Source organism: Lissotriton vulgaris, unplaced genomic scaffold, assembly GCF_964263255.1.
Source record: "Lissotriton vulgaris unplaced genomic scaffold, aLisVul1.2 SCAFFOLD_300, whole genome shotgun sequence".
Classification (NCBI taxonomy): Eukaryota; Metazoa; Chordata; class Amphibia; order Caudata; family Salamandridae; genus Lissotriton; species Lissotriton vulgaris.
Window position 1 is genome coordinate 768952 of NW_028250131.1, and position 22240 is coordinate 791191.

A 22240-nucleotide genomic window follows, 5' to 3' on the forward strand; every position below is an offset into this window, starting at 1 on the left:
GAACTTTGTACACTTACATCTTTTGAAAAGATAATTAAGTGGTGCACCTCTCCACTCTCCTCCATTAGCGATGGCAATCCTGCCTTCTGAGAAAGCAGTCTGAGTATAATGGGAATTTTAGTCAAATGACTGTAAAATCTGGGTGTCATCAGCATTCGAGATTGGTGGGAAGCCCAGCTTTCTAAGGAGTCCAGCTAATGGAGTGTTGGACCTAGATTACCCAAGTCTACATAAGGTAGCTTGGCACAGTAGTGGCTACAGCTAACTCAAGGCGTTGGTTAAGTACTTACAAGTCTCACTCACAGTAACTCAGTGATGAACCACTAAAATGAAGACACAACACCACTGTTTGGAAAAATACCGTTACCTTTTATAAAAATAATATGTCTCTTTGGATTCAAATCATACAGGATACAACATCACTTTCTTTCAGGAGTAAACATTACACTTTTGCTTTGGGAAAATACATTTCACTCTTCTTGCTGTGGAAAAAGGGCAGTAAACCACATTCTATTGTCAAGGATTCAGTAATGAATAAAGGTAACTCGTTTTATAATTAAGAGAAACCCATTAGTTTCACACTATGCAGGATTACTTACATTAGTACACAATGTCAGCAATACTTCACCAATAAAACTTGCCAATTCACTGGTTATTTTACCACATTCAGGGCTATGCTCTCTATCCCCTTATCTACTATATCACAGTATGGATTTTAAGAGGACTAAAATGGTCAGGGCACCTTGTTTGATGTTAGAACTGATAAGGTTTCTTTTAACTCTTACTCCCTAGTGCCCAGCACTTTCTTTCCTCACCCCCACTCTCCTTACTGTCTTGGTGGCCGGTACGCCACAGTCCACAGGTCTTTAGATAGCACCCGCCTCCGGGGCTTCCCCAGCCAGCTGCTTTCCTGTTGCTGGCGTGGGGGAAACCTTGTTGACTTCCTCAGCCCAAGCGCGCTTCCACTTGTCAGCGCTGGACTAGGGGGCCTCGTTACAGCTCAGCGCGATGATTTGCTGACTAGCAGGACGCTAGGGGTTGGCCGGTCAGTCTCCTTTCCGAGCGCTGGCTTCACAGATAGCGCTCGAGCGCAGGGGGGATAACTGTGGCCGATGCGGCGCTCCGGGACGCCTTCCGGCGCCTCCTCAGCCAAGCCGGCAGTCGCGCTGAACCTCCGGGCATGCTCGGAAGCGCTCGCTCTTCTTCCGCCTCTGCGCGCCCGCTCTCCGAAAGGACGCTGTTCTCCACGGAGACGCTGCTCTGCTTCTTCTGGGCCTGCCCGACCCTAGGCCCCTCATGCCTCCACAGAAGCGTTCACGCGCCAGTCATGCGCGGAAGCGCCTTCTTCCTCGATTGACGCGACCGGTGCCCCCGGGGTCCCGTCGCCGATCGAAGCAGCGCCGCTGCTCCTCCTCAGACACTTCCCACTCCGGCCTCTCAGGAAGGATGTGCACACACGGCGCCCTCGCTCTTCAGGTCGCTATGGTGCCACAGTCACCCGCCTTCACTACAGCTGCTCCACAACACCGGTAAGCGCAGCGCTGAGTATGGGAAGTCAGGGATACCCTCAGTTAAGGGTGTCCTGAGAGGATTCACTGGGGCTCCAATGCAGAAGGGTCTTCTTCCTCAGGTAGCTTACTGTTCTTATCAACAATTGTTGTTTTGAGAGAGGGATCGGTCAAAGGTTGAAGGGGGAACAATCCTCTGAAGAAACTGTCAGCCTCAGAGACAAACTAGCTGCTCTCAGTGTGTCCACCTCCTCTCACCACTGCCTCACTCCTCTACTCTGGGGTCAGCACAAAATGGCTGCTGGTCACTGGCCTTATATAGGGTGGTCTGAGACCTGCAGAAGTCTCTAGTTAATTCCAGAAAGTTTCCTAATGTTATCCTATGGACCCGTCCTCCAGTAGTGTCCGTTATGGCAGTTGGTGGACACCATTTTAGGTCTCTGGAGATCCCTAGATTTTCAAGGGGCTGACTAGGCCTGACAAGTTATGAGGGAAAAATGGCGTCATCGCCAAGGAACACCTAGCCCCCTGACAGCATTAAAAATTCCTGATGGACATATGTAAAAAATAAAAATAGAAACTCTGGGAGGCTAAGGGGGACAAAAATAAATCATAATGGTTAGAGTCTCCCCAGAAGCAGACAGGTCTAACACGCGTCCCCCCCAGCTGAAAGTGGGGAGAACTACCCAACCCCTTGGGAGTCCTCATCACTAAGGCGGAAATACCTGGATAGACGGTCTGCGTTGGCATGGTCCGCCCCAGGTCGGTGTTCCACCCTAAAGTCCATTCCCTGTAGGGAGATGGACCACCTTAGCAACTTGGGATTCTCCCCCTTCATTTGCATCAGCCAACGAAGGGGGCGATGGTCAGTCTGAACTAGGAAGTGCGAGCCAAACAAGTATGGCCGCAGCTTCTTCAGAGCCCAAACCACCGCAAAGGCTTCTCTCTCAATTGTACTCCACCTCCTTTCCCTGGGGAGTAGCCTTCTGGACAGGAAGACCACGGGTTGATCCAAGCCCTCATCATTTAGCTGCGATAACACTGCCCCAATGCCATGTTCTGACGCATCTGTTTGGACAATGAATTCTCTAGCAAAATCAGGGGCCTTGAGAATGGGAGCGGAACACAATGCTTGTTTCAAGGTCATGAAGGCTCGCTGGCAAGCCTCCGTCCAGACTACCCGTCGGGGTTGCTTCTTGGAAGTAAGTTCAGTGAGGGGTGCCACGATAGTGCCATACCCCTTCACGAAGCGACGGTAGTATCCAGTGAGGCCCAGGAAGGCTCGGACCTCTGTTTGAGTCTTGGGGGGCTCCCAGGCGATGATAGCCTCAATCTTTGCCTGGAGGGGCTGCACCGTCCCTCTGCCCACCAAGTGACCTAGGTACACCACCGACCCCTGTCCGATCTGACACTTGCTGGCCTTGATTGTCAAGCCAGCCTGTTGCAGGGCATGAAGAACAGCTTGCAGATGCTGCAAATGGTCCTCCCAGCTGCTACTGAAGACAGCAATGTCATCCAGGTATGCAGCAGAAAAAGCTTCCATTCCAGAAAGGACCCTGTTCACCAGCCGCTGAAAAGTGGCAGGGGCATTCTTGAGCCCAAAGGGCATCACACGAAATTGGTAGTGTCCCTGAGGTGTAGAGAAGGCTGACCTTTCCTTCGCCTCCTCGGTAAGGGAAATCTGCCAGTACCCCGAAGTTAGGTCAAAGGTACTTAAGTATTGAGCAGCTCCCAGCCGGTCAATAAGCTCATCCGCCCGTGGGATAGGATGTGCATCAGTTTTGGTTACTGAGTTCAAGCCTCGGTAATCCACACAGAATCTCAATTCAGGTGTGGTGCCTGGTGGGGCAGCTTTTGGTACCAGAACCACCGGGCTAGACCAAGGGCTTCCAGAAGGTTCAATCACTCCCAGCTCCAGCATCTTGGCGACTTCACTCTTGATGCTGGCCTTCACCTTGTCCGACAGCCGGTAGATTTTAGACTTCACAGGTGGGCTGTCTCCTGTGTCCACGTCATGGGTACACAGGTGGGTCCTACCCGGGACAAGGGAGAACAGAGAAGAAAATTGCTCCAGGATCTGGCGGCAATCACTCTGCTGTTCAGGAGTTAGGGATGGCGAGAGAATTACTCCCTCCACCGACCCATCCTTTTCTTGGGACGAGAGTAGATCAGGGAGAGGTTCGCTTTCTTCTTCCTCTGCTCCATCGGTTACCATCATTAAGACAACCGCGGGCCTCTCATGATGTGGCTTGTGGCGATTGGCATGCAGCACCCTGTGGGGCTGCCTCGGGGTCTTAAGATCCACCAGGTAGGTGGACTTCCCCTTCTTCTCCAAAACCTCAAAGGGGCCTGTCCAACGGTCCTGGAGGGCATTTAGCTCTCCAGGTTCCATCACCCACACCTTTTGTCCAGGCTCCAGTTCCACTGGGTGAGCGTTGTGGTCATACCACTCTTTCATAACTGCTTGGCTGGCCTCCAAGTTGTCTGAAGCTTGCTTCCACAACTTAGCCATTTGGCTCCGGAAGGCCAGCATGTAGCTCACCACGTCCTGGGGAAGCTTCCTGGGAGTCCGTTCCCATCCGTCTTTCACCAGGCTGAGAGGTCCTCGTACAGGGTGTCCGTACAAAAGTTCGAAGGGGCTGAAGCCCACTCCCTTTTGCGGCACTTCCCTGTAAGAAAACAAGAGACAGGGTAGGAGGATGTCCCATTTACTCCGCAGGCTCTCAGGTAGACTCCGTATCATACCTTTCAAGGTTTTGTTAAACCTTTCCACAAGCCCATTGGTTTGTGGGTGATAAGGAGTGGTAAACCGATAGGTAACTCCGCACTCCTTCCACATAGCCCGCATGTATGCTGAAAGGAAGTTAGTCCCCCTGTCGGACACAACCTCCTTGGGGAAACCCACTCGGGTGAAGATCCCCATCAGGGCCCTTGCCACCACAGGTGCAGTGATGGTCCTCAGAGGTATTGCCTCTGGGTACCGTGTGGCATGATCCACCAAAACCAGTATGAACCGGTGACCAGCTGAAGTTGGTGGATCCAATGGCCCCACAATGTCGATGCCCACCCTCTCAAAGGGGGTGCTAACGACAGGTAGTGGTTCCAGGGGAGCTTTAAGCTTCACTCCTGTTTTCCCACTAGCTTGGCAGGACACACACGTCCGACAATATGTATCAGACGCCACTTTCATTCGAGGCCAGTAGAAGTGGGGGACAAGCCGGGCAAAGGTCTTGTCCTGTCCTAGATGTCCTGCCAATGGTATCTCATGAGCCAGTTCCAGTAGAAAGGCTCTAAAGCATTGAGGGACCACCAAGGCTCTGGCTGAACCATGGCCAGGTGCCTTGGGCTCACTGTAGAGGAGTCCATCCTCCCAGTAAATCCGGTAGCTCCCTTCAATGTTTCCTGCTGCCTGGGCATTGGCCTGTTGCCGCAGCCCCTCGAGAGTAGGACACTCTTTCTGAGCTTCACAGAATTCTTCCCGGGAAGGACCTCCCTCCACATGCCATTCAGTAGGGATGGGTAGGTTTTCCAGGGAAGCAACATTCTCCCCTGTGGACTCCAGATCCACCTCCGCAGGTGGTCCATCTGTCTCACGAGGTGGAGATGTCGAGGCAGGGTCCTCCGGCCTCCTGTCCTTCTCCTCTTTGGCAGCCGGCTGGGCCATTGTTCCAGGCTCCAGCGTAAGTAAACTCCCCCTTCGGGCAGTCGCTGACCTTGTGCTGACACAAGTCCAGTCAGGGGGTGCCAGCATCTCAGAGTGAGTCTGGTACTCCACCCTCCTCCAAGCATTGTGCTCCATATCATTCCCTAACAGGCAGTCAACAGGCACGGCAGGGCTTACGGCAACTCGAAGTGGACCTGCAACCCCTCCCCACTCAAAGGGAACCTCAGCCACAGGGTAGTGGCCCAATCTGCCGTCAGCCATTACGGCGGGATGGAGTACATCTGGGATGACCTGCTCTGGAGACACCAGCTGACTCCTTACCATAGTCATGCTGGCTCCTGTGTCTCTCAGAGCCTCCCCTCTACGGCCATTGATGGTGACCCACTGCTCATACTTAGTAGTATTAGAGGGCAGTTGGGTCTTTGGAACCATCTCCTTATCTCCCAGGGACACTAAAGTGACACCCGCCCGCTCCCCTCCATTAACCAAAGGCATCTCCTCCCCGAGCACTACACTAGTGATTCCCGGGGCTTTTCCTCCAGTGGGAGGGGGTGGTCTTTTTGGGCATCTCACATCTCCTTTATAGTGTCCCACACCACCACACTCAAAACAATGAACAACCCTTGGCTGCTGGCTTTGGCCAGGGGTAGGGTTGCGAGGGGGGTTACTCTTAGGGATGAATCCTCTGCCCCTTCCTTGCGAAGTATTTTGTGGCCCTTTTGAGAACTCCCTCTTAGTTTCCCCTCCCTCTCTCTTCTGGGGGGCGCCCTGTCCTTGCTTCTGGGAATTCCCTCCAGTCCCCTTAGTCGACACCCGGGTACTAACCCAGATGTCCGCCTCCTCAGCAAGCTTCCTGGGGCTGGTCAGCTTGCTGTCCACCAGATGCTGTCTTAGTTCGGGAAGACACTTCTCGAGTAGGTGTTCCTTGAGTATGAGGTCATATAGTCCCTCATAGTCTCCTACTTCGCTGCCTCTTACCCAACCCTCCAGGGCCTTCCTGGAGTAGTCCAAAAAATCTACCCAGTTTTGCGTGCCCAGCTTGTAGCTGCCCCGGAACTTTTGCCTATATTTCTCAGGGGTCAACCCAAACTTCCTGAGCAGCGCTGACTTCATAGCCGGGTAGTAGGTCTGTTCACTCTGATCAAGGGCCAACAAAGTATCCCTGCCAGTGGGGGGCATGTATTTATATAACCCACCTCCCCAGTGGACTTCCAGAATCCCATGGGCCCTCAACGAGACCTCGTAGGCGGCTAGCCATTTAGCAATGTCGTCACTGGGTACATAGCATGCCATAATATCTTTTGGTAGGTACGGTCTGGGTTCCCTGGTGTTGGTCTGGATATCGCTGCCACCGTTCTCTGGTTTGGGGGTTCGTAAATTTAGGGCTTGCAAATCCATCTCTTTGATGGTCCGCTCATGCTCCAACCTCTTTTCCTCCCTCACCATGTCCATCCTGGCTAGTACTATTCTCATCCTCCTCTCCTCCCTCCTATCTTCTAACTCGGCGTCGGTCAGGCCCCTCTCTGACACACTACTGCCCACTCTGGAAGGTGTTCTAGGACCTGTTACAAGGTTCTCCCCTCCCGCCTGGTACAGTGTTGCGGTCTCCAGGACAGTGTCCTTGTCACTCCCCTCAGGATCTACCTCCTCCCCGGAATGAGCCTCTACCCATGCCCGGATACTGGTCAGCAGCTCAACTTTTCTGGCGCCTTTCTTGAAAAACACCCCCTGCTGCTGACACCATTCCTTCAATTGGGTCACAGTATAATTTTCCAGCTCTTCCACATTTATCTCCATTTCTATTTGGAGTATAAACTGCTACACAGGAGAAATCCACAAAGTGACCTGAGGTCAACCTCCACCCACCGCCAGTAGTCAATTTAGAAAAATCAAAATTTAAATTAGGAGGGCCGCAGGGAGAAAACTCCAGGTGAGGTCTCGTGGTTGGCACTGCGTTACTAATAAGTGAGTGTAAGTACAAATCCGTTATCCCACCGCTGAAACACCAATTATGTTGGACCTAGATTACCCAAGTCTACATAAGGTAGCTTGGCACAGTAGTGACTACAGCTAACTCAAGGCGTTGGTTAAGTACTTACAAGTCTCACTCACAGTAACTCAGTGATGAACCACTAAAATGAAGACACAACACCACTGTTTGGAAAAATACCGTTACCTTTTATAAAAATAATATGTCTCTTTGGATTCAAATCATACAGGATACAACATCACTTTCTTTCAGGAGTAAACATTACACTTTTGCTTTGGGAAAATACATTTCACTCTTCTTGCTGTGGAAAAAGGGCAGTAAACCACATTCTATTGTCAAGGATTCAGTAATGAATAAAGGTAACTCGTTTTATAATTAAGAGAAACCCATTAGTTTCACACTATGCAGGATTACTTACATTAGTACACAATGTCAGCAATACTTCACCAATAAAACTTGCCAATTCACTGGTTATTTTACCACATTCAGGGCTATGCTCTCTATCCCCTTATCTACTATATCACAGTATGGATTTTAAGAGGACTAAAATGGTCAGGGCACCTTGTTTGATGTTAGAACTGATAAGGTTTCTTTTAACTCTTACTCCCTAGTGCCCAGCACTTTCTTTCCTCACCCCCACTCTCCTTACTGTCTTGGTGGCCGGTACGCCACAGTCCACAGGTCTTTAGATAGCACCCGCCTCCGGGGCTTCCCCAGCCAGCTGCTTTCCTGTTGCTGGCGTGGGGGAAACCTTGTTGACCTCCTCAGCCCAAGCGCGCTTCCACTTGTCAGCGCTGGACTAGGGGGCCTCGTTACAGCTCAGCGCGATGATTTGCTGACTAGCAGGATGCTAGGGGTTGGCCGGTCAGTCTCCTTTCCGAGCGCTGGCTTCACAGATAGCGCTCGAGCGCAGGGGGGATAACTGTGGCCGATGCGGCGCTCCGGGACGCCTTCCGGCGCCTCCTCAGCCAAGCCGGCAGTCGCGCTGAACCTCCGGGCATGCGCGGAAGCGCTCGCTCTTCTTCCGCCTCTGCGCGCCCGCTCTCCGAAAGGACGCTGTTCTCCACGGAGACGCTGCTCTGCTTCTTCTGGGCCTGCCCGACCCTAGGCCCCTCCTGCCTCCACAGAAGCGTTCACGCGCCAGTCATGCGCGGAAGCGCCTTCTTCCTCGATTGACGCGACCGGTGCCCCCGGGGTCCCGTCGCCCATCGAAGCAGCGCCGCTGCTCCTCCTCAGACACTTCCCACTCCGGCCTCTCAGGAAGGATGTGCACACACGGCGCCCTCGCTCTTCAGGTCGCTATGGTGCCACAGTCACCCGCCTTCACTACAGCTGCTCCACAACACCGGTAAGCGCAGCGCTGAGTATGGGAAGTCAGGGATACCCTCAGTTAAGGGTGTCCTGAGAGGATTCACTGGGGCTCCAATGCAGAAGGGTCTTCTTCCTCAGGTAGCTTACTGTTCTTATCAGCAATTGTTGTTTTGAGAGAGGGATCGGTCAAAGGTTGAAGGGGGAACAATCCTCTGAAGAAACTGTCAGCCTCAGAGACAAACTAGCTGCTCTCAGTGTGTCCACCTCCTCTCACCACTGCCTCACTCCTCTACTCTGGGGTCAGCACAAAATGGCTGCTGGTCACTGGCCTTATATAGGGTGGCCTGAGACCTGCAGAAGTCTCTAGTTAATTCCAGAAAGTTCCCTAATGTTATCCTATGGACCCGTCCTCCAGTAGTGTCCGTTATGGCAGTTGGTGGACACCATTTTAGGTCTCTGGAGATCCCTAGATTTTCAAGGGGCTGACTAGGCCTCACAAGTTATGAGGGAAAAATGGCGTCATCGCCAAGGAACACCTAGCCCCCTGACAGCATTAAAAATTCCTGATGGACATATGTAAAAAATAAAAATAGAAACTCTGGGAGGCTAAGGGGGACAAAAATAAATCATAATGGTTAGAGTCTCCCCAGAAGCAGACAGGTCTAACATGGAGCAACATAAATGTTGACCAGAGGGAGACTATGACAGGATCTCTCAGGAACTCCTTTGGTCGATTCCATGGTCTGTGATTGGAAATGGCCAAGATTGATGGTCCGAGTCTGAGGAGTGAGAAAGCACAAACTCCACTGAAGTGCTTGTCGTTGGCTTCCAAATTCTCCAAGTCTGAGTAGGATGTGATGAGAAACAGTGTCGAAAACCGCTGGCAAATCCAGCAGCACTAGTAGTACTGCGTGTCCATTGTCAGGGTAGTGTCTTATACTGTCAGTGACGGCAATCAGTTTTGACTCAATACTGTGCATTAGCCTAAACCAGACTAGGAGGAGTCAAGGCATCCAGTAGATTCAACATAGAAAGAGATGTTTATGAAAATGATTTTCCAATAACTTACTCCGAAGGTGTGGAAGAGAAATGGACGATAGTTGGACGGATCCTCCATTGGGACATTAGCTTTCTTTCAGATGGGAATTATTTGTGCAGCCTTCCATTCAAGTGGTAATTGGCCCTCTCTTAGTGAAAGATTAAGGATTGAGCATGTAGATGGGGACAACGTTTTAAAGAGTAACGAGGAAATATTGGCTGGAATAAAATCCAAAGGGGAACAGGATTTAACTGTGTACAGCGATGTCTCAACTGTGAGAGGGGGAAAGCTTTCCAGTGAATGCACATTGGTCAAGAATGGAAGATGGTGGAATGCATTTTCATTCAGAGAGTTTCTGTCTTTAGTGATTTCATCATAAATGAGATCGATTTTCTGTACGAAATGATTAGCTAATATATTGCAGAGTTCTTGAGATAGAGCAGCTTCATTTTTGCAGACCTTAGAGTTGGCAAAGAATTTAAGGATTTGGTATAATTCTTTAGGGGCGTTCCCTGCCTGGTTAAAGTGCAACGCAATGTGGGCTCTGCGTGCGTTCTTTAAGTTCTTATTATATCGAGCCAGAGAGGTCTTATACCTTTCTCTATCAATTACATTATGGTTGTGACGCCAACGTCTTTCCAAGTTTTTACAAAGACATTTTTCCTTCCGTAAATCTAGTGAGAACCAAGCTTCATGTTGGCATATGGCTGATTTATGGTAATGTTTCAATGGGGGTTTGACTCGTGCACACCTTCTTGGTTTACTTTTTATCCTGAACACTTACTCCATTTTTCATGTTGATTACGTGCAAGCCTGGAAAACGTGGTCTGCCCTAAACCACGTGAGTAATAGAACCAATCAGAATGGAGCGAAGTGTCACCCTGACCAGACGCACAGCATTAATTGAGCATGACTCTGATGCCAAACTGATCCATTTTCATCATATTTATTCCAACTTCATCCAACTTAAACATTTTCATCCTTAGTCCTTTTGTCACATGACCGACAACTTATGTTCTTTAAATCCGTATCAACTACTGACATGCCAATCCTGGCCTTGTACGGTAGCGCGGTACATAAGTCATCCTTATTCATTGATCCTGATAACCCAGTGCATTTCGGGCCTGTATCTGTCCCTTCGTCAGGGGTACGCTACAATTTAAAAACATTGTTGTCAAAACGTGCATTTGAATCAATTAATATCCCCATTGAATTGTACGTTTTTTCTATATATAGATTAACGTTTTTTCCGCTAAAGGTAACCCTAGACCTACCCCTAAGTTGATGCCCAGATTCACCTCTATCAACCTCCCACCATTCAAACCCTTAAACTTCCATCCCAATACATTTTGGTGTCAACCCTTCATGAACAAATTATTTCCAAACAAAGTCTCCCCAAACTTTTACCTTCAAAATCAACACCTCACGATAGCATTACAAACATCCACGTACCACGTGCTTGCCTCGACCTGTGCCCACCCTAAGATGACATGCAACGTTAATTATACAAAGTCCTGTGTCTCATATTTCTATTCACAAATGTACAACTCGTCGCAGTACAGAGAGTAATAATTTCAAAAGAGAGGGGTTTGACTCGTGCACACCTTCTTTGTTTACTTTTTATCCTGAACACATTATTTCTCTCTGCACTGCGACGAGTTGAACTCATCAATCACAGTGAGAAAAAACACGGATTGGACTTTGTCACAAGAGAGGCCAGCGAAATAACTTTTTCTTAAGAATTGTTCCTTTGAACTATGCAGTTTCTAAACATGGTGGCTTGCATTTGGATTTATAACTAGTTTGACAACAAGCATGTTGATGTGCGCACAATGAATTTGTACATTTGTGAATAGAAATATGAGACACAGGACTTTGTATAATTAACGTTGCATGTCATCTTAGGGTGGGCGGGGAAGTTAGGTTTGATGCCTAGTGGGGGAGGAAATCTCAATTAGGCAGTTTTTCAGATAAAACATTGTCACATTTCACATTGGGCAACTGCAGTGGATTCTGGGATTTGCAGTAGATTTGGTTTTTGGCAAACATCACGTTCGTTGAATTAGAAGGGTGGGGCCATTTTGATTACAATCAGGTTAACCAAGGAAAGATGAAGGGGAGGTCACTATTCAGAAACAAGGTGGGTACTTTTAAAGGATCCATAAACGAGTGTTAAAGCTCATGCTAGGGAAGGTGACTGCTTAATGCAGTATGGGTGAAGGTGATATAGGGTTATAAGAGAAGGTCAGGGAAAGGAGGAGAGTAAACACAGAGTACAGGTGTTAAGCACAGGTCGAGGCAAGCACGTAGTACGTGGATGTTTGTAATGCTACCGTGAGGTGTTTATGGCAGCTCATTTTGAAGGTAAAAGTTCGGGGAGACTTTGTTGGGAAATAATTTGTTCATAAAGGGTTGACACGAAAATGTATTGGGATGGAAGATGGAAAAGTCTGGTGGAGATTATCTAATTTATAAGTATGATTTGCCTTTTCTGGATTAGATAGTCTGCATGCTTCTGCTTCAGCTCCATGCCTTGGAATTTACAAAACATGCATGCGAAAGGCCCCTCCATGTCATGGAATGCCCGAAAGTGTCATGTGGGTGGTTAATACATTTAGATGTGCTTGATCGTTTGATATCTAGGCGTTCCCGGCCAGTATAGGAGTATATCTGTCTGTGTCCCAAGTCAGGCATGAAAAGTGCAGGGGTCTGGGCTCCTGGCGACAGCTGGGCGCAGGCACATGAGATGTTTTTTGAAAGATCTTTGGTTGTATGAAGGCATCACTGCAGTTCTCATGCCATTTTATCTGCAGCACCAGCGTCTTATAATGGTGGCGACAAACAGATAGGATCCGAGGTAGACCGTGGACACTAAGACACCGCAGTCAGCAGCAAGTGTTTGGAGACACAATGGTTTTGCACAAGCCATATGCAGCCTAAGAGAGCTGCACACTACTTTTAGACATCATCCGATTCAACAGCACAGCCTCGGAGGGTGGCGCATTGATTTTACACAACATTTGATGCAACAAAGCAGCCTTGGAGAATGTCACACTGGTTTTACACAACAGCTGACACATTGCTGCAAGCTTCCAACCAAGGTCTCAAAGGAGAATCTTAACATATAACAGATTTTACAAATTACGAGAAACTGCACAAATAAGGCTCTTTCAGGAAACAACAGGAACTCATGAAGAATAAATTATTGGAAGAGGTTATACCAGAAGGACTGTGCAGCAGGCGAATAAGAGGCCAAGAATCATAGAGAGACCCTCATGATCCCTAATGCATGAATACGAGAAGAAAGCATGGCTGTGGTTCTCATTTATAATCCAATAGCAAAATGTATTTTAACAGAATATAAAAATAAATAGGAGCATGTTGGAGGTTGGTTAGAAGAAGCCACCAATGTTCCCTTCTCCTTGAAGTGAGGTCAGAACCTCAGGAACCCTCACAACAATGACCAACATATCTGGGGCCGTTGGTGTACATACATCAAACCAGCCGCCCTACTTATGGTAGGCATTCTGACCTACATTCTTCTCTTCAGGAACATTATGAAAAGACAGGCAGTCTCAAACAAAAAAACCTAGGAAATATGACCTAGACTCCCTTGTGGAAAGCTCTCAGTGTAGCAAGCACATTATTTTTTTATTTCCCAATAAGCAAACTCTCACTTTAGGAGTAAAGCAAAAAAGTCTGCTGGGCACCCGTGTGAAACATGGCAGCCACTCAGCAAACTTTAGGTGCTTTTAGAGGAGCTCCTGTTGCTCCTCTGAAGACACAGGGATAGCCAGGTTGGTGAAGATCGCTAAACATGGGGGACGCTAGTCCAATGGGGTAGTGGAAGTTGGTACACGTGCTCCTCTGGCAGACCGTGGACACATTGTCAAACTATACATGAGGGGGACAGTCTTCAAATATAACTCAAAATAAAAAAATCACTAAAGAAAGACAGGCAGGATTCAGGGTGTGGCAGACAGAGCACTCTATCAAAAATGCAACACAGCGTTGTACCAGCCAAACCACCGGTCCTCCCACCAGCCCAGTTTAGAGTTGGAGAGACAGTCATCTTTCCATTGGAGATCACATTGGGTCTGTCAATAAAAAACTTCTTCCGAAGGAGAAGGGGCTCTCGGAGAAAACCCATCAGGCATTATTAGATAAAGAAGCGCTATATAAGAACCTTCAAATAAAAATGTAAGTCAATTTTGCTTGTGACAAATGCATATTTAAATCCCTCCTATGGGAGAATGCTTTCAAGTACTCATCATTCGGTAGCATTTTTATGGATTATTAACAAGAGGAATGCCACTATACACACATTTTTCGTTTTCCAAAATAAATCTGGTATTTATTGGGTAAAAACTACTGACTTTAGTTCTCAACACAGGAGTGAAGCCCAGATCTCCGTATTAGCGGTAGCACTTCTCTCTTCATTAAACCAGATGCAGAGGTGGTACCGTCTCAAGCAAAGAACAGCCTCTCACTCTGTAAGAAGGCACACTGGGTAGAATAGTCCCTTCTGAGACCACCTGCAAAAGACTCCCTGCTGAAAGCAGTCATGCTATCGAGATTTGACCCCTCTATTGCCAAATAAACTATGCTCCTTGCTGACATCACAAATTATCTTTATAGTTTAGGGAAGAAATCACATTTAACATCTCTTACCATACAATCAGCAGTCAAATACCATGAATTCAAATACATTTTTTGTTTTTTTTCAAATAATAGTCATCATTGTGTACATTTCATAGTCTCAAGACTGTTCTTGCTGTATCATAATTTAGTTCATGTTAACGTTAAAGTAAATTGAGTTTGATCCTGGTACACACCTCTGTAGAGTGGTTTTTAAAGGCTCTTGGATGTCCATACAAGGGTGGTGTTTGGATGTTTGGTTATTTATACAGATTAATAAACTATTGGGTTTCAAATGTATTATGCTACTAATAGCCGTACAAACTACTGGTTTCTAAATAGAATTTGTTCAGTTTAGAACTTGTTCCTGTTAACGTGAAAGTAAAGGGAGTTTGACTCTGAAGCAAACCCCTGTAGTGTGTTATGTATAAGCATGAGTATGATGAACAGCAGTCTCGTTGCTGTTTCTCATTGGATGGGCCGTTGTGGTAGTGATGATACTCGGCAGCAGGAAGAACTTCCCGGACTCAGCGCTTTGTTAAAATGACCTCGGTGGAAAGCTTTAGTTTCTACTATCTTTGGCTACTGAAGATGTATCCTTTCTTCTGATGTGCATATTATATCAGTAAACTCCTTCCTCTACACAAGGCTGGGCTATAAGAACACTATATTTGGCAGCTCCAGCAACACAAGATCTATCTTATTTGTGGTCTGAAGACGTCCCAACTGCATCACAAACTTTCACTGTTTTCTCACGAGGCAGCACTTTTTATGTCCATTCATTCACCGGCAGAGTTTATAGAACGCAGGTTTCTTTTTGCTTGTAAATACAAACCTCATTATCATTTGTGTTAAAATTCAGTATCTTTTGAGTTCCTTTACTTCTGAATCCAGATTTATTTTCCAGTGACAAGGTTAAACAAATGTAAAGCAGGGAGTCAATGGTTCTGGACTCTTAGAGCTGGAACTTTTTACTGCTCAAGATTCAATCTTTACCTAACACTCAACCTTTCAGAAACCTATTCAGAACTAAACTTTTCAACAGCTCTCTCCCATCAATAATTTCGCCATCATGCACGGATTCTGTCCTTTCACCAGTTAGGAGTTGGCTGGGTGATTCTCTGTAAATAAGAAACTTCTCAAATATATTCATATACAATTAATCTCATTGTGAATCATTTACAGTCAGTGGTGAGCCAGCAAATTTCCCAAGGGTCCAGCTTGATATTGGACACCTCTGGGGAAGTGCCGCTATGGTGGGTGCTTTAACAGATGCATGTGATGATCAAAATGAGCATCATTTTTTCCCGCGTCAGGGCTTCGGAGGTAAACGTTGTGCACTGCAAACATTAACTCTCAGAGTTACAGGTCACATTTTCCTACTTTGACTTCTTGTGCCTTTGGACATTGTTCTCTAGCTGCTGTCATTGAACCAGTTGTTGTACAAAATGGGCAAACACCAAAACCAGCTACAAATAGTCTCCAGTCTGTGCTTGTTAAACTTATTCAAGCGCGTTGTGTTAATAGGTTTTATCACTAATCCCTGTAGTTAGCTGAAAATCCTTTCCACAACTACTTCCAAATCCACTGCAATGGTATGGTTTCTCCCCTGTATGTGTTTGCTGATGTCTTCGTAGTATTGATAATCGAATAAAGCTCTTCGCACATTCAGTGTACTTGAATGACTCCCCCCCCCCCAAGTGTGTTCGCTGCTGGTTTCTTAATGTTGAATGGTCACTAAAACGACTTCCACATTTACTGCAGTGGTATGGTTTTTCCCCTGTGTGTGTATGTTGATGATTCCTTAATGCTGAGTAACGAGTAAACCTACTTCCACATTCACTGCAGTGGTAGGGTCTTTCACCTGTGTGTATTCGTTGATGTCTTTTTAGGTCTGATAATTGACTAAAGCACTTCACGCACTCACTGCACTTGAATGGCTTTTGAGGTGTGATAAACGACTGAAATTCTTCACATTCACTGGTTTCTCCACTGTGTGTGTTCGCTGATGTATTTTGAGGTTTGATAATTGACTAAAGCTCTTCATGCATTCAGTGCATTGGAATGGTTTTTCCCCTGTGTGTGTTCGCTGATGTTTTTGGAGGGATAATAACAAACTGAATCTCTTCACACATTCACTGCATTGGAATGGCTTTTCTCCTGTGTGTGTTCGCTGAAGTATTTTGAGGTTTGATAATTGACTAAAGCTCTTCATGCATTCATTGCAATGGTATGGTTTTTCCCCAGTGTGTGTTCGCTGATGTCTTTGTAGATGTGATAACCGACTGAAGCTCTTCATACATTCATTGCAATGGTATGGTTTTTCCCCTGTGTGTATTCGCTGATGTCCTTGTAGATGTGATAACCGACTGAAGCTCTTCATACATTCATTACAATGGTATGGCTTTTCTCCTGTGTGTGTTCGCTGATGAATCCTGAGAGTTGAGGAACAACTAAAACTACTTCCACATTCATTGCAATGGTACGGTTTTTCCCCAGTGTGTGTTCGAATATGTCTTTGTAGGTCTGATAAATGACTAAAGCTCTTCACACATTCACTGCACTGGAATGGTTTTACTCCTGTGTGTGTTTGGTAATGAATCTGGAAAGCTGAGGAATCACTAAAACTACTTCCACATTCATTGCAATGGTATGGTTTTTCCCCAGTATGTGTTCGCTGATGTCCTTGTAGATGTGATAACTGACTGAAGCTCTTCACACATTCAGTGCAATGGTACGGTTTTTCCCGAGTGTGTGTTCGCTGATGTCCTTGTAGATGTGATAACCGACTGAAGCTCTTCACACATTCAGTGCAATGGTACGGTTTCTCCACTGTGTGTGTTCGCTGATGTGTTTTGAGGTTTGTTAACTGACTGAAGCTCTTCACACATTCAGTGCAATGGTATGGTTTTTCCCCTGTGTGTGTTCGCTGATGTATTCGGAGGTTCGATAACTGACTAAATGTCTTCACACATTCACTGCATTGGAATGGCTTTTCTCCTGTGTGTCTTCGCTGATGAATCCTGAGATTTGAGGAACAACTAAAACTATTTCCACATTCATTGCAATGGTATGGTTTTTCCCCAGTGTGTGTTCGAATATGTGTTTGTAGGTTTGATGACCCACTAAAGCTCCTCACACATTCACTGCAATTGTATGGTTTTTCCCCTATGTGTGTTCGCTGATGAACTTGGAGTTGTGATAAAAGACTGAATTTCTTCGCACATTCAGTGCAATGGAATGGTTTTTCCCCCATGTGTGTTTGCTGAGGATCTTTTAGGAGTGCTAACTGACCAAAGTTCTCCATACATTCATTTCAATTGCACGTTGCTTCTCCTGTGTGTGTTTGCTGATGGTTCTTTAGTAGTGATGACAAACTAAAGCTCTTGCTGCTTGTGTATGATTTTTCTTTCTTGGGTAGTATCTCTGGGTCGGGTTTATATTTGTCTGCATCCCATGACTGCGTTTCCTGAAGAGCTAACACGGTTGATAAAGCACTTGTGTTATTCGCACATTCCCGGTATGTGTGTGGTATTTTGGATGCTTGATTTCTGATTTCACAACGAAATACAAGACTCACCAATTACATATATTATAATTGTGGCAAGTAAAGCTTCTTTGTATGTGGTTATGTCTTTAGATTGTATAATGGTTTTGCATGTTTACGAGTGAAGATTAGTCTTCCTTCAGGTTGATGCAAATTGGGACAGTCTGTTGTAGATCAGAGACCCTCTCTTTCCTTTACCCTTCAGTTGTCTGGCTCTACTCCATTGTGCTTTTCTCTTGCTCCTGTGGTTTAGCCAGAAATAGTTTACAATATATCTAGCACACTGAATGGTGGTCTGCCATCATTACAGGAAACAGAGCAATGATGTATCCACCTCACACAGACCCAATGATCAAATCTTGGAGACTTGTTTATACAGGCAGTGGTTAGTTGGTATTTTTGTTGCGTTCATTTTCTAGAGGTAATTTCTTCGTCTTGTGGCATGGAGGTGCAGAGCTCAGACTCTTAAATCCACTGAATTACTCTGGACTGCTTCTATCAGTTTATGTTCAGGTTCCTCAGTCTCCTGACTGTGCAGCTCTTTACCTGAATATTGGAGCTAATTTATTCCGACAGATTTTTGCAGATTTACACGATTAAAGTCATTATTCACAATCATTTGTGCATTCAAGGCTGGTTTCCTGTTGGATGTAAAGAGATTTAAAATCACTAAATGGAAATGTAAGAGAATGTAAATACACAATATTTAACTATTTGTAAAAGCCATCTCTTCTTTACCATTTTTTAAAGTAACCAAGAGATATTTCACCATACACAGAAGTTTAACTAAATGTTCTATTGAACATGCCACATCTTAATTCAGAAAAGGATGTGACAACTTAGTAAAAAAAGGGCACTTACGGAGCACCCATTCGCTAGAGGTATAGCTTTATGAACAGGCACATAGTCAAGATTTCATTTAAACAAGAAAACATTGTGGAAAAAGATGATCAGTATATGCTGCTGTCACTTCAGTTGTACAAAGTATATAACAACTGTAACTCTTCAGGAAGTGTACGACAAAGGAAACTCTTCAAGATGTATGTAATAAAGGTAACACTTCAGGAAGTATATAACAAATGCAGCTCCATTCACACTCTTCTTGACAATACTTTCCTGTTCACACTGGAGCAGCTGACATTCCAACTCCCATTTTTACTTTTCTGTTTGTTAAGTTATCTTTGCCACATTCCTAGGGATGGATCAAGCATTTGTTGGAAGATTGCAGCATTTATAATAGAGATTTCATCATAGCCAGTGATATACCTTTGATATCCCTGCTGCCAAGAAGTGTGTGCTTTTTGTCTTTTTTCTACCTTACCATGGTATCTGACTTAATGTCTTACGCTTGCTTTAACTCATCTAAGAAGCTGACAGACGGACGCGCGCTGCTCCCGGAAGAAATATGACTATTTTGTCATCACTGAATATTTAGTGAAGGCTCCCAACACGTGCCTCCAACCAGCTGGTGGATGTCAATCGAGCCCATAGATGAGACTTGTTAGAAATGGGATTTCTGGCTGGCTAGGGCTTGTGCCTAATACTCTAGTCAGGGCAAGGGAGTTACACGACAAAGAGAACCCCTGCTCACCCCCTTGGTAGCTTGGCACGAGCAGTCAGGCTTATCCCGGAGTCCATGTGTAAAGCATTTGCGCAATCCACACAGCAACAACATACTAGGCACATCACAAAAGGAACTCCACACAAGGTGATATCAAAAATAGCCTTTGTATAGTAATCACAAAATATACACTGTGCCAACTGGCACTGGGCAATATTTACAGGGGATTATATACACATGACAGGGCCACCTGGACCATTGTCTGAACCATCACTTAGTAAAGATAGTAAACGGAGAACATATAATAAGCTTGGAACACAACCAGCAATTACTGGCAAACACTGGACTCAGCATCATCCTGTAACATAAATCATATTATCCAATGTATCATATTAGGCGTGAAATATATCATGCGCCAACCTCATAAGCCTAAACATTGTAGACCATAACCTTCTAAGCATAACTCACCTTAGGAAATAATCTCACTACCATAACCCACAGTAGAGGATAACTAAAACATAAATGCAGTATTCAAAACCTCATAATCATAAACCACATTTAGAGGCATAAAACAGGGCGCGTAAATCATACTACATAAATCACATTTCCTAGCACCACATCCATCACATTAGGGCCAGGCGCCCTACAAACCTGACAGTCCCCTGGCCAACCGGCCTTCTCAAAGGGGCTCAAAATGCCCTATGTCCAAAGTGTCAGGGCGGCTGCCAATGCAGCAGAATCCATGTGCGCAGTTCTAAACGTTGCAGCTGGCACTAAGTGCTGCACAGCTGTGGAAGTACGTGGTTTAAAGGCGGGGACTCAGCGGCACAGCTCCTCAGCTGCAGCAGCCCACAATAGCTGTATCGATGATTCTCGTAAGATGGCAAATGCGGGCACTCAGCGGTACAGCTCCTCACCTGCAGCGGCCCGCTGTAGCGATGATTCTCGTAAGACGGCAAATGTGAGCACAGCTCCTCAGCTGCAACGGCCCACAATAGCAATCGCGATGATTCTCATAGGACACCAAATGCGGGCACTCAGCGGCCACAGCTCCCTAGCTGCAGTGGCCCACAATAGCGATGATTCTCGTAGGACGGCAAATGCGATCACTCAGCGGCCACAGCTCCTCAGCTGCGGTGGCCCACAATAGTGATAACGATGACTTTAGTAACAAAAGCAAATGCGGGCTCTCAACGGCAACAGCTCCTCAGCTGCGGCGGCCCAAAATAGCGATAACAATGACTTTGGTAATGCAAGCAAATGCGGGCTCTCAGCGGAAACAGCTCCTCAGATGCGACAGCCTACAATAGCGATAACAATGACTTTGGTAACACAGGCAAATGCGGGCTCTTAGCGGCAACAGCTCCTCAGCTGCGGCGGCCCACAATAGCGATAACGATGACTTTCATCCCGCGTTCCCCGCAGTAGAACCAGAGGCTCTGGAATTCTCAACAAAGGCCTCACCTGCGAGGAGAATTCCCCTCAAATAGGAATCCGGACGGCTGATGGGTGAAGTCTAATGTCCCTGCGACTTCAGCAGGAGGCAAGCTCAAATCAGGCCCTTGGGTAGATGCTTCAGCAAGATGGATGAAAGTTTCAAAGTCCTTTCCCTCTAGTTGCATGGACAGAGGTCCGTCTTGGCATCCAGAAGTAACACGTTCTTCCTCCTTAAAATATAGCGCTCACAGGGCGCAGGGAGCTCCAAAAGCAACAGTCCTCAGCAATCAAGGGGCAATGCAGTGCCCAGGGAGGCAAGCCCTCATGGCAGTTCCTCCTAGGCCCAAGCAGCAGCATGCCCCAGCAGGATCAGGAACAGCACATCATCCTAGAAGAGCACCATGGAACTGAACACTTTCATGGGGTCACAGCCCCTTTACTTATACCACCAAAAGACTTTGTTCTCAAAACTCACATGTCACTGAACCCAACCAGAACCAGTTCGGTGTGGTCCCGTAGAAATTTGTTTACAAGGCTGCATTCTAGCTTTGAGGAAGAGGGGGTCTGCCATCTGCCGCACAGTGGAAACTAGAGCCATCATTCACCTTGCCAGGCACAGCCCTGCTCAGATCAAAGGGTCACCCCTCCCCATACTCCAACTGCAGATCTCTCTATTCAACCCACGTCTGGCTCAGCCTGCCCTGTCCCTCCAAAACCAGACATACAATTCACATCAGGCAGGCGGACACATAGCACACAGAAATGCCAACTTCTAAAAGTGCATTTCTCACATAGTCATAATAAATCTGCACACACCATTGCTCAGCATTTATTCTCACAATGTCCGACATACCAGACTTGACCATACTGCTCCTCTCATAACAGGATTTACCACTGACACACACTGAGCAGGGAATCCCCCATGCATTCCTATGGGAGGGCAGGCCACTCTCACTCCCACTAAATGTAACAAAGAGCGCACGCACTTTAGACTCTATCCAACTGCCCACAGCCTCAGAGGAGCATAAGGAGGTGCTCAATGAGCCTCTCTCCTTAGAGGAAATTGGGGAGGCGATCAAGTCAATGGAGTCTGGGAAAACGCCAGGACCGGACGGCTTGCCTGCTGAGTACTACAAAGCATACCGTGAGTCCTTGGCGCCATTACTTCATGCGTTATATAACACGGCGGTGGAGGAAGGCTCGTTACCCCCTTCGATGCTGGAGGCGTACCTGGTCTCCCTGCCTAAACCAGACAGGGACCCCACGGCTTTAGGATCATATAGACCCCTGGCGATGCTTAATGTCGATTACAAAATCCTCGCAAAAGGGCTGGTGGAACGGTTGGCGCTGGTGGTCCCCCACTTAGTCCATGCTGACCAGAACAGGTTTGTCCCTGCGAGGTCCACATTGCTGAACCTAAGGAGGTACTTTAGGGTGGCAGCCGAAGCCACGCATGAGTGGCCCAGGGCGGGATGTCTCATCCTCGATCTGGAGAAGGCGTTTGATTGCCTAGAATGGGGCTACCTGTCGGCGGTGCTGCTGCGA

At 46.8% G+C, this 22240-nt stretch overlaps 1 pseudogene across 1 annotated transcript in view; it reads right to left on the reverse strand.

Annotated features, from left to right (window-relative positions):
- Nucleotides 1–13865: 13865 nt before the first annotated feature.
- LOC147663352 (uncharacterized) overlaps nt 13866–22240 on the reverse strand; it is a 63717-nt pseudogene continuing 55342 nt past the window's right edge. The window contains exons 4-5 of the transcript XR_015305347.1: nt 16126–17734; nt 13866–16081 (exon numbers count right to left, since the gene is read on the reverse strand). The product of XR_015305347.1 is annotated as an uncharacterized LOC147663352 (transcript). The remainder of the gene's footprint in view (nt 16082–16125; nt 17735–22240) is intronic.